Raw genomic sequence first — 13824 nt, 5'->3', positions numbered from 1 at the left:
AGCCATGCGTCCTCCGAAGCACAACCCAACCAAGCCGCACTGCTTCTTAACACAGCGCGCCTCCAACCCGGAAGCCAGCCGCACCAATGTGTCGGAGGAAACACCGTGTACCTGGCCCCCTTGGTTAGCGCACACTGCGCCCGGCCCGCCACAGGAGTCGCTGGAGCGCGATGAGACAAGGATATCCCTACCGGCCAAACCCTCCCTAACCCGGACGACGCTATGCCAATTGTGCGTCGCCCCACGGACCTCCCGGTCGCGGCCGGCTGCGACAGAGCCTGGGCGCGAACCCAGAGACTCTGGTGGCGCAGCTAGCACTGCGATGCAGTGCCCTAGACCACTGCGCCACCCGGGAGGCCGAAATGTCCTTGTTTTTGAATGAAAAGCCAGCTGCCCGGAGTCGCCTCTTCACTGTTGACGTTGAGACTGGTGTTTTGCGGATACTATTTAATGAAGCTGCAAGTTGACGACTTGTGAGGCGTCTGTTTCTCAAACTAAACACTCTAATGTACTTGTCCTCTTGCTCAGTTGTGCACCGGGGCCTCCCACTCCTCTTTCTAATCTGGTTAGGGCCAGTTCGCCCTGTTCTGTCAAGGGAGTAGTAAACAGAGTTGTACGAGATCTTCAGTTTCTTGGCAGTTCTCGCATGGAATAGCCTTCATTTCTCAGAACAAGAATAGACTGACGAGTTTCACAAGAAAGTTATTTATTTCTAGTCATTTTGAGCCTGTATTCGAACCCACAAATGCTGATGTTCCAGATATTCAACTAGTCTGAAGAAGGTCAGTTTTATTGCTTCTTTAATCAGAACTAAAGTTTTCAGCTGTGCTAACATAATTTCAAAATGGTTTTCTAATGATCAATTAGCCGTTTAAAATTATAAACTTGGATTAGCTAACACAATGTGCCATTGGAACACAGGAGTGATGGTTGCTGATAATGGGCCTCTGTACACCTACAGTATGTAGACATTCCATTAAAAATCTGCCGTTTCCAACTACAACAGTCATTTACAACATTAACAATGTCTACACTGTATTTCTGATCAATTTCATGTTATTTTAATGGACAAAAAATGTGCTTTTCTTTCAAAAACAAGGACATTTCTAAGTAACTCCAAACTTTTGAACGGTAGCGTATAGAGAGTACCAGTCAAAAGTTTGGACACACCTACTCATGCAATGTTTTTTCATTATTTTTACTATTTTCTACATTGTAGAATAATAGTGAAGACATCAAAACCATGAAATAACACAAATGGAATCATGTACTAATAAAAAAAAGTGTTAAACAAATTAAAATATATTTTATTTTATCTTCAAAATAGCAACCCTTTGTCTTGATAACAGCTTTGCACACTCTTGGTATTCTCTCAACCAGCTTCACCTGGAATTATTTTCGAACAGTCTTGAAGGAGTTCCCACATATGTTGAGCACTTGTTGGCTGCTTTTCCTTCACTCTACGGTCCAACCCATCCCAAACCATCTCAAATGGGTTGAGGTCGGGTGATTGTGGAGGCCAGGTCATCTGATGCAGCACTCCATCATTCTCCTTTTTGGTGAAATAGCCCTTACACAGACTGGAGGTGTCTTGGGTCATTGTCCTGTTGAAAAACAAATGATAGTCTCACTAAGCGCATACCAGATGGGATGGCGTATCGATGCAGAATGCTGTGGTAGCCCTGCTGGTTAATTGTGCCTTGAATGCTAAATAAATCACCAACAGTGTCACCAGCAAAGCACCCCCACACCATTACACCTCCTCATCCATGCTTCACGGTGGGAACCACACATGTGGAGATCTTCTGTTCACGTACTCTGCGGCTCACAAAGGCACGGCGGTTGGAACCAGAAATCTCAAATTTGGATTAATCAGACCAAAGGACAGATTTCCATTGGTCTAATGTCCATTGCTTGTGTTTCTTTGCAGCAATTTGACCATAAAGGCCTGATTCATGCAGTCTCTGAATGGTTGATGTTGAGATGTGTCTGTTAATTGAACTCTGTGAAGCATTTATTTGGGCTGCAATGTTTGAGGCTGGTAACTTTAATGATAGTTATCCTCTGCAGCAGAGGTAACTCTGGGTCTTCCTTTCCTGTGGCGGTCTTCATTAGAGCCAGTTTCATCATAGCGCTTGATGGTTTTTGCTATTGCACTTGAAGAAACTTTCAAAGTTCTTGAAATGTTCCGCATTGACTGACCATGTCTTAAAGTAATGATGGACTGTTGTTTCTCTTTGCTTATTTGAGCTGTTCTTAACTAAATATGGACTTGGTCTTTTACAAAATAGGGCTATCTTCTTTATACCACCCCTACCTTGCACACTGATTGGCTCAAATGCATTAAGAAGGAAAGAAATTCCACAAATTAACTTTTAACAATGCACACCTGTTAATTGCAATGCTTTCCAGGTGACTACCTCATGAAGCTGGTTGAGAAAATGCCAAGAATGTGCAAAGTTGTCATCAAGGCAAAGGGTGGCTACTTTGAAGAATCTCAAATATAAAATGTATTTTGAGTTGTTTAACACTTTTTTGGTTACTACATAATTCCATATGTGTTATTTCATAGTTTTGATGTCATCACTATTGTCACGGCTCCTCCTCTGCAGTGCAGGGGCGGTTCCTCCTGCAGGCAGAGGGTCGTTAGTGATTGGAGCCACCTGGGCTCAGGGTATAAAACTGCTTACTAATCACCTCTCTCTCTCTCTCTCTGCTCCTCCAGGTATGCTCATGATTTGTTTGTTCCTTTGTAGTTTTGCATAGTTTTCACTCAGTCATGTTCACACACACATATTCACGCATCCATGCACTTTACATACACCTTACATCATGATACTTCCACACCTCATTCCTTTTTCTTAGTTTAAGTTAATAGTTTGTTTATAATAAAGAACACTTTTAAATTGGCCTATACCCGTTGTTCGTGTCCCCTCATTTTTGTCACAGGCTATGAGCCGGCATGTGACACTATTATTATACAATGTAGAAAATAGTAAAAATAAAGAAAACCCCTTGAATGAGTAGGTGTGTACAAACTTTTGACTGGTACTGTATATATTTATTTTTTTACAATAAAAAGTATACACATACAAATAACAACATACAGATGCTCACAAACATTCACATCACACCTGCCCAGACCCACCTGCTCACACCCTCATCTCCAGCGCCCGCATCACTCTTCGCCACATGGCCTCAAACTGCATAATTTTATTTCTCTCTGTTGCCCACATACTTTCAACACTTAGACAATAAACAATTTGACTATTCCATTGTGTTATCGATTGAGGATTGTTTGATTTCCAGTCTTTAACTATACGTTTTTTTCAAGATGAGTATCTCACTGCACCCTCTTATACCATGTCTTGAAATATTCAGACAGACGGATTAAAAGTACGTTTACATTGTAATCCTTCTGACAGCCAACTTTCTAACTCCGCCCATAACTTTTGGACTTTATAGCATTCCCAGAACGCATGGTTTATTGAGTCATTTTTAGTTTTACCATTCTGTAGAATTTGTTAATTTTGTCTCTTGTGTAATAAATTCTATGCATACATTTATATTGGATTAAGTGCACATCTTTTTGCTAACTGTTAGTTATGTTCCAACATTCCCTCCATTTTGTGCCAATATCAGTCATTTATCTATTCATGTATTGATACTATTTTCCCAGACTAAGATTAAGCCTACTCCTGGACTAAGATTAAGCCTACTCCTGGACTAAGATTAAGCCTACTCCTGGACTAAGATTAAGCCTACTCCTGGACTAAGATTAAGCCTACTCCTGGACTAAGATTAAGCCTACTCCTGGACTAAGCATGCTTAATAGAGAATCTCAAATGAAAGTGCTTTTTAGTCCAGGATTTAACTCAATCTGGGTCTGCGAACAGTGCCTAATCCGGCCCTGGGTTTGGTAAAGGAGGACGGGAATTTTCTTCCCATGAGACCAGGCACCTGAGTTTCCCTCATTTTATCTGTGTCAAACTAAATTGTATTAAAAAGTTAATTCCTCACATGACTCTTTTTACTATGGTTGAGGTCGAGGAGAAATCTTGAAATAGGGAGAGAAACTATCTCAGATAATTGAGGTTAACAAACATTTGATTTTGCTATGTGACTGGCTCCATCGTATCCCCACAGACCTGTCAGTCAGTCAGATATTCAATCTGATTGGTCTGTCTGTTACAGTCAACTCAGTGCCATGGGCGTTTCATTCCTCGTTCTTGCTATTTATCCCGTCAATCCCTGATCCGTCTCAACGGAAAACGTCAAAGCGGTGGCTATTCACGTAGAAACTCACGGGGCTTTTACAGCGTAGTGACCAGGAAACATGCCTACATTACGCAGTTAGCGCTAGAGATCCAATTGCCGCAGGTGAGGTCAAATGCAGAGGGAAGGGAAAAAATGTGTAGAATTGCAGGAAATAAGCTTTAAACCTGCAAAATTCTCTCCACCAAAAAGAGAGGTATGAACAGTTTGTGTCATGAACAGCACTTGTGCTCATAGAAATAGACGTGGATCCCCAATGCTGGAAGGGGGGGGGGGGGGGATTTACCATAACCGCAGGGGTTCCAGGAATATTTCCAGCATCATTGCAAACTGTTTTAGAGACAGACCGACAGGGTCTGGTAGTGCTCTAGTTCTCCCTGTCAGAATAAGGAACAGAGGATTTGGAAAGCATCAACTCCTGTAGAAACGGCTCTAGGGTTATTTTGAGTAACTTCATTTATGTTCCCTTAACTCTGCCTTCTAGTGAGTTTATGCAAACTATCATCTCCTACCATTCTGATAGATTGGAAACTATCAGAAAATGTGGTTGAAACGTTAATAATTTGGTTGTTATTCCATTGGTTACCTTGAGGCAGTTGCCCCAGGGGCAGAGTGGCCCACACTCATTGAATATGTTGCTTTTAAATGTTAGAGCAATCACTAGTAAAACCTTTCTCATGAATGACCTCATTACAGAGCGCAAAGTTGATTGCATGTTTCTCACTGAAACATGGATGTCTTCAGACTGTAGTGTCGCTCTTATTGAAGCCTCCTCCTGGATTACAGCTTTTTATACTCTGTCAGAAAAGGGAAAAGGGTGGGGGACAGCCTTTTTCCCTTTTCTGACAGAGTATGAAAAGCTGTAATCCAGGAGGAGGCTTCAATAAGAGCAGCACTACAGTATTTACAGTATTTATCTATTTTAACTACTGCTCTCAGCTGTAAGGACATTTTGTTTGGCGACTTTGTGTCTTTTGAGCATCATGCCATACTGTTTCAATGTCAGCCACCAGTGCTGTGCATCAAAGCACTGCCCCACTTTCTTTACTGGTTTCTCTAAACTATTGTCTATTGTGCTTGAGAACAATGATAAAATAATTGTGTTGGGTGAATTTAATATTCATGTTGACAAAGAGACTGACTCCAAAGCCATTGAATGTATTCATCTTTTGAGCTTTATGGACTTTATCCAACATGTTAATACCCATAACAGCGGCCATACTCTGGACCTGTTATTACCAAGAGGCTTTCTATTGACATATCTTCTATAGTTGATGTTGCTTTATCTGATCTCCACTGTGTATTTTGTACTACCTTGTTGCTCATAACACAGGGTAATACTGAACGCATTATTAAGAAACACCATCTTACCTCTGAAGTAGCTACATATTTTATTGAGTGTATGAACAATACTCGATCACCTACTCTGCCTTCCTCTTGTGATGATTTAGTTGATCACTTTCATAGCAAATTAAGCGCAACCATTGATACCATAGCTCCAGTAAGGTTGAAAAAAGCCAGATTAGAAATGCCAGATGGAGGCCTCCCGAGTGGTGCAGCGGTCTAAGGCCCAGGTTTGATCACTACAGGCCCAGGTTCGATCCCGGGCTGTATCACAACCGGCCGTGATCGGGAGTCCCATAGGGCGGCGCACAATTGGCACAGCGTACCTGAGGGGTGCCAAAACTGTGGACATACTATATTTAAACCATCTTAAAACACACCGTTTTAGCTTTGCTTTTCCTTAGGGTGATTTTTAGTCATTCAGTCTTTATTGTTTTTCTTTCGTTTTTTATCCTTTTACGTTTGTTGTGTAATAAATATTTCTTTCTGGGAAGCACATTGCGTTGCATTCCATGTCTGAACTGTGCTGTATAAATAAAGCTTGATTGGATTTGATTTGATGTAAATGTTAATATGCTACCTTCTGGGCCCTGAAGACCTCTTTCTATCTGTACAAGTCTCTCTTGACCCATAGATAAATCCGATCAAATTCTGGTTTTGGGGGATGGTGTGTGGTGCTGTCTTACCACAGAAGAGATGGCCACAGTTGGTCTGTACAGGGAAGCTGGCAGTTTGCAGACACACAGGGCAGAGCCAGTCTCTGTGGCCCGCAGATGGACAGATCTGAGAGGTGTTCTTGAGAAAGAGGAGTACATTGGTACGGTTAGAGATAAATATAACACAGGTTTCTGTTTCTCCTCTGCACTTAACTGATCACAAAAGAGTGATTGGACACTGTGGCCCTCATGAACATGAGATACACCCCCCTGGAATAGCAGGACAATAACAGAAACAAACACCTGAGAAGAGATGAAGCCAAGGTCTTATAAATCACAGTGGACCTCATCATAAGGAAATATCAGCTCTGAAATGATCAAGGTCTAAGTTAGCTTGTCAGCTGGATGGAGCTCTACGATCTCCTCCTTCACTCCAGACTGCCTCTGTTCTCAGCATTATTAATAACACTAATGGTTATTAGTAAGAGTTGTCAATTAATTTAGAGATTTTTTAGTCCATTAATATTAGTATGTTCAAAAAGTAAAAATAAAAATGTCGAAACCTTGATGAAAATGTACATTTCCGTTAGTTTATCATACTAATGTCATCAAAATGTCATGAATTGGAACCACTTTTAAATGGACATGCACTGAGTGTACAAACAATTATCAACATCTTGTAGTGTCTATTGTACCTTTTGATTGACACTGCTGTGTGATTGTATTGGTTGTCACATTAGGGCTTAGAACCCTTCATGGCATTTGCATAAAACACCTTAAGTGTTATCCTTAAAGGGACACTTAAAAATCTCCACCACCACCGCAACGTCAACATACAGTTGAAGTCGGAAGTTTACATACACCTTAGCCAAATACATTTAAACTCAGTTTTCACAATTCCTGACATTTAATCCTAGTAAAAATGTCCTGTCTTAGGTCAGTTAGGATACCCACTTTTTTAAGAATGTGAAATGTCAGAATAATAGTAGAGAGAATGATTTATTTCACCTTTATTTATTTCATCACATTCCCAGTGGGTCAGAAGTTTACATACACTCAATTAGTATTTGGTAGCATTGACTTTAAATTGTTTAGTCTTGGGTCAAACGGTTCAGGTAGCCTTCCACAAGCTTCCCACAATAAGTTGGGTGAATTTTGGCCCATTCCTGACAGAGCTAGTTTAACTGAGCCAGGTTTGTAGGCCTCCTTGCTCACACACGCTTTTTCAGCTCTGCCCACAAATTTTCTATAGGATTAAGGTCAGGGCTTTGTCATGGCCACTCCAATACTTTGACTTTGTTGTCCTTAAGCCATTTTGCCACAACTTTGGAAGTATGCTTGGGGTCATTGTCCATTTGGAAGACCCATTTGCGACCAAGCTTTAACTTCCCGACTGATGTCTTGAGATGTTGCTTCAATACATCCACATAAATTTCCTTTCTCATGATGCCATCTATTTTGTGAAGTGCACCAGTCCCTCCTGCAGCAAAGCACCCCCACAATATGATGCTGCCACACCGTGCTTCACGGTTGGGATGGTGTTCTTCGGCTTGCAAGCATCCCCCTTTTTCCTCCAAACATAACGATGGTCATTATGGCCAAACAGTTCTATTTTTGTTTCATCAGACCAGACGACATTTCTCCAAAAAGTACGATCTTTGTCCCCATGTGCAGTTGCAAACCGTAGTCTGTCTTTTTTATGGCGGTTTTGGAGCAGTCGCTTCTTCCTTACTGAGCGGCCTTTCAGGTTATGTTGATATAGGACTCGTTTTACTGTGGATATAGATACTTTTGTACCTGTTTCCTCCAGCAACTTCACAAGGTCCTTTGCTGTTGCTCTGGGATTGATTTGCACTTTTCGCACCAAAGTACATTCATCTCTAGGAGACAGAACGCGTCTCCTTCCTGAGCGGTATGACGGCTGCGTGGTCCCATGGTGTTTATACTTGCGTACTATTGTTTGTACAGATGAACGTGGTACCTTCAGGCATTTGGAAATTGCTCCCAAGGATGAACCAGACTTGTGGAGGTGTACAATTTTGTTTTCTGAGGTCTTGGCTAAATGTTTTTTGATTTTCCCATGATGTCAAGCAAAGAGGCACTGAGTTTGAAGGTAGGCCTTGAAATACATCCACAGCTACACCTCCAAATGACTCAAAGGAAGTCAATTAGCTTATCAGAAGCTTTTAAAGCCATGACACCATTATCTGGAATTGTCCAAGCTGTTTAAAAGCACAGTCAACTTAGTGTATGTAAACTTCTGACTGACTGGAATTGTGATACAGTGAATTATAAGTTAAATAATCTGTCTGTAAACAATTGCTGGAAAAATTACTTATGTCATGCACAAAGTAGATGCCCAACAATACATTTGTGGAGTGGTTGATAAACGAGTTTTAATGACTCCAAGCTAAATATTTGTAAACTTCCGACTTCAACTGTATGTGAAAATGGCAAGTTTTTATGTTTTGTGGGGGAGGGGGGGGGGTTAGGGTGATTTCACCCATGCTTATGCCTCTACTGCCATTCATTCCAATTAGACTGGTTTTAGATTTTTCCCTGACCAATATGGCTGCCATTTTGGCCCCATTATGGAAAGTGTAAAGAAATTTGGCGTTTGTCATTAGGCCAGAATTTACGCGTCCACTGCTGTCCGTGCGCGTTTCGGTGTCGGCCACTCATCTCTGCCTTAGCAGAATGTCAGTGTTTAAGTTTAACCACATCGCATTTTGGAGCGTAGAATATACCACCTGTTTTCAAGTCCATTCGCTCATTTTTATGCCTCTGATATACGGTATTGATGAATAATGGTGTAAATAAAACTGACTATCCTACCGATCCTCGACTTCGGCAATGTCATTTACAAAATAGCTTCCAATACTCTACTCAGCAAACTGGATGCAGTCTATCACAGTGCCATCCGTTTTGTTACCAAAGTCCCTTATACCACCCACCACTGCAACCTGTATGCTCTAGCCGGCTGGCCTTCGCTACATATTCGTCGCCAGACCCACTGGCTCCAGGTCATCTATAAGTCTATGCTAGGTAAAGCTCCACCTTATCTCAGCTCACTGGTCACGATAACAACACCCACCCGTATCACGCGCTCCAGCAGATATATCTCACTGGTCATCCCCAAAGCCAACACCTCCTTTGGCCGCCTTTCCTTCCAGTTCTCTGCTGCCAATGACTGGAACGAATTGCAAAACTCACTGAAGCTGGAGACTTATATTTCCCTCACTAACTTTAAACATCAGCTATCTGAGCAGCTAACCGATCGCTGCAGCTGTACATAGCCCATCTGTAAATAGCCTAACCAGTCTATCTACCTCATCCCCATATTGTTTTTATTTACTTTTCTGCTCTTTTGCACACCAGTATTTCTACTTGCACATCATCATCTGCTATTTATCAGTGTTAATTTGCTGAACTGTAATTACTTCACTACTAAGGCCTATTTATTGCCTTACCTCCTCACGCCGTTTGCACACACTGTATATAGACTCTTTTTTTCTATTGTGTTATTGACTGTACGCTTGTTTATTCCATTTGTAACTCTGTGTTGTTGTTTGTGTCGCACTGCTTTGCTTTATCTTGGCCAGGTCGCAGTTGTAAATGAGAACTTGTTCTCAACTAGCTTACCTGGTTAAATAAAGGTGAAATTTATATATATTTTTAAATAGCCTACAGTTTTCTATGACATTTTGTTTTAATTATTGTGATAGGCTCATGTTTTACCGATACGGCATACCTCTATTCTCTTTTGACTGAACGCCATACCGGACCGTACCGCCTTACTTTCACCCATGCTTATGCCTCTACTGCCATTCATTCCAATTAGACTGGTTTTAGATTTTTCCCTGACCAATATGGCTGCCATTTTGGCCCCATTATGGAAATTTGAGGGTTTATGACATAGCCCCTCTAGTAATATAATAGGATCTCTACTAAATGTCAGAAAGAGTTTTTGGTTACCATGAAGATGACCTGATTCACTGAATGAACTACTCATCAAAGAGATGGCATTTATTTTGGGAGATAGCAAAATAGAACTTTTAGCTACATTTAAGACAGGAGAAACAAATTCATTCAGAAGATAATAAAACACGTTTCTTTGAGTTACTTTTTTCTCTACTTGTTTCGATTACTTTTCTAGCACTTCAAGCTAATTTACAGAGTAAGTAGCTAGCCATCTAGCTATGTGGCCATGGATTGTGTACCTTCCATTGTTTAGCTAAGTAGCTAAAGTTACCGAACTAGATGGTGGATGTTTTCCTTTTGAAACCAGGGCAGAGGAAAGCAACATTCAACTCCACAAATGCTGTTTACATTGATATCCATACTGAATGAAGCACTCTCTGTGTGTGTGTGTGTGTGTGTGTGTGTGTGTGTGTGTGTGTGTGTGTGTGTGTGTGTGTGTGTGTGTGTGTGTGTGTGTGTGTGTGTGTGTGTGTGTGTGTGTGTGTGTGTGTGTGTGTGTGTGTGTGTGTGTGTGTTCTGAGGATCTATAGGAGGTGCATCCGGAAAGTATTCAGACCCCTTCCCTTTTTCCCTTTTTTTTAACGTTACAGCCTTATTCTAAAATGGATTAAATAATTCTACACACAATACCCTATAATGAAAAAGCAAAAACAGGTTTTAAGACATTTTTGCAAATGTATTACAAATAAAAAACAGAAATACCTTATTTACATTACTATTCAGACCTTACTATTACTATTGATCATCCTTGAGATGTTTCTACAACTTGATTGGAGTCCACCTGGGGTAAATTCAACTGATTGGACATGATTTGGAAAGGCACACACCTGTCTATATAAGGTCCCACAGTTGACCGTGCATGTCAGAGCAAAAACCAAGCCATGATGTCGAAGGAATTGTCCGTAGAGCTCCGAGACAGGATTGTGTCGAGATACATATCTGGGGAAGGGTACCAAAAAATGTCTGCAGCACAGTGGCCTCCATCATTCATAAATGGAAGAAGTTTGGAACCACCAAGACTCTTCCTAGAGCTGGCCGCCTGGCCAAACTGAGCAATCGGGGGAGAGGGGCCTTGGTCAGGGAGGTGACCAAGAACCCGATGTTCACTCTGACAGAGCTCCAGAGCTCCTCTGTGGAGATGGGAGAACCTTCCAGAAGGACAACCATCTCTGCAGCGCAAGATTCTCAGGTCAGATGAAACCAAGATTGAACTCTTTGGCCTGAATGCCAAGCTTCACGTCTGGAGGAAACCTGGCACTATCCCTACAGTGAAGCATGGTGGTGGTAGCATCATGCTGTGGGGATGTTTTTCAGCGGCAGGGACTGGGAGACTTGTCAGGTTCGAGGGAAAGATGAATGTAGGAAAGTACAGAGAGATCCTTGATGAAAACCTGCTCCAGAGTGCTCAGGACCTCAGACTGGGGCGAAGGTTCACCTTCCAACAGGACAACGACCCTAAGCACAGCCAAGACAACGCAGGAGTGGCTTCGGGACAAGTCTCTGAATGTCCTTGAGTTGCACAGCCAGAGCCCGGCTTGAACCCGATCTAACATCTCTGGAGAGACCTGAAAATAGCTTTGCAGCGACACTCCACATCCAACCTGACAGAGCTTGAGAGGATCTGCAGAGAAGAATGGGAGAAACTCCCCAAATATACGTGTGCCAAGCTTGTAGCGTCATACCCAAGAAGACTTGAGGCTGCAAAAGGTGCTTCAACAAGGTACAGAGTAAAAGGTCTGAATACTTTAAAAAAATAGATTTGGGATCATAACTGGGATCTTATGGCTAACTACCCAGTGCAAGTTTAGTTAGTTTTCTATAAAAGCTAGTAACCAGATACTACTGTAGATGCTCCATTATGTTCCCCCTATACCAAGTACCCAAACTAGTTAACCGTGAAAATCCTAAGATACCAGACCGTTACAGTCTATGTACCAGGCACTCACATTTTCTGACACCCCCACATGAAACACCCAACCACACCTCCACTAGCAGTCTCTGCAGTGTGTGGGTGGGTGGTGTGTAGAGGAGAGGGTATAGATCCTCTGTTTATGCCCAGAGAAAAGAGGACTTACCTGGGATGAGAGCTGTGGGAGGGTTGCATGGTCTGATTCATCTGGCAGCTGTCTGATCTAGAGCTAGAAGTGTAGGTATGGTAGCTGTAGACAGGCAGAGAGCCTGAGAGTGTGTCTGTAGAGTGTGTGTTTCCCGGACAGGCTAGAGAAGGAAATGCTTCCTGACAGAATCACTGTACACAATAAATCTGACTGGTATTGTTAATCATTAACTAGGCCTTTCGATCTGGGAGCTGAGGGCTGCCTGCCTGCCTGGAAGTGACCTAGAGAGACCATTGAGTGACAATGTACTAGTATGACATAACATAGAAGCAGTTTCTCTCATATGTGATAGATGTGATTGGTAAATTTGATTGAAATCAATAAGGGCTCAAAACAAAAAAACTGTGACCACTCCCATCTCCACATTCTATTTTGATCATGTGACCACTCACACAAGGTCAAAGCTATCCTCTTTGACCCCACCTTTTTAGTCCAACTTGGTCAATGATTTATTATACGTTTACTCAGCCCTGGCCCACATATTTTTGATTTTTTTTTTACCATAAAACACCAGCGCTGTGGTGGTGAAATAGAGTTGTGAAATAGCTTATTGTTGTCTATCCATATGTATTAGACTACTGTTAAAGCGCTACCCAGTTGAAAGGAATATCAAACCCTCTCTAAATTCACTAGGATTGGCATCATAATAGTCTTCTTACATAAATCTGTCACATTGGTACTGGTAGATACAGATTAGCAATGCCCAAGGTCAAGACTACAACTGAATTCCCACAGTCTGCCATGATAATGAGTAACAACATTTACACAAACGTTTACCTTACAGTTCTTGGCCAAAAGAAGAAGGTCAAAATGCCTCAGAATGTCTAATTACAACAAGAGTTGATCGATGTCACAGTGACCACTAACAGTGACTTTGCCGCTGGAGATGGCTAAAGTCCCATGTCACATAAACACACACACTGATTACTAGCGGTTTGTCCCAGATTCCTTACTAGGGCATCATGGCTGGCCAGCAAGTCCAGGTTAAATATATGACATTACAAAATAAACTACCGTCCAAAAGTTTGGGGTCACTTAGAAATGTCCTTGTTTTTTTTAAATTTATTTTTTTATCCCATTTTCTCCCCAATTTTCGTGGTATCCAATCGCTAGTAATTACTATCTTGTCTCATCGCTACAACTCCCGTACGGGCTCGGGAGAGACGAAGGTCGAAAGCCATGCGTCCTCCGAAGCACAACCCAACCAAGCCGCACTGCTTCTTAACACAGCGCGCCTCCAACCCGGAAGCCAGCCGCACCAATGTGTCGGAGGAAACACCGTGTACCTGGCCCCCTTGGTTAGCGCACACTGCGCCCGGCCCGCCACAGGAGTCGCTGGAGCGCGATGAGACAAGGATATCCCTACCGGCCAAACCCTCCCTAACCCGGACGACGCTATGCCAATTGTGCGTCGCCCCACGGACCTCCCGGTCGCGGCCGGCTGCGACAGA

General features: G+C 42.3%; 1 long non-coding RNA gene across 1 annotated transcript; it reads right to left on the bottom strand.

Moving 5' to 3' along the window:
* Positions 1 to 1555: 1555 nt before the first annotated feature.
* Positions 1556 to 13406, bottom strand: LOC120052545. The gene is made up of 3 exons (XR_005477389.1): positions 12332 to 13406; positions 6306 to 6414; positions 1556 to 1604 (listed from the first exon to the last, which is right to left on the bottom strand). It is a non-coding gene; the product is annotated as an uncharacterized LOC120052545 (long non-coding RNA).
* Positions 13407 to 13824: the final 418 nt, after the last annotated feature.

The sequence above is a fragment of the Salvelinus namaycush genome, chromosome 8 (genome assembly GCF_016432855.1).
Source record: "Salvelinus namaycush isolate Seneca chromosome 8, SaNama_1.0, whole genome shotgun sequence".
NCBI classification, from domain to species: Eukaryota; Metazoa; Chordata; class Actinopteri; order Salmoniformes; family Salmonidae; genus Salvelinus; species Salvelinus namaycush.
This window is presented reverse-complemented; position numbering and strand designations above follow the sequence as displayed.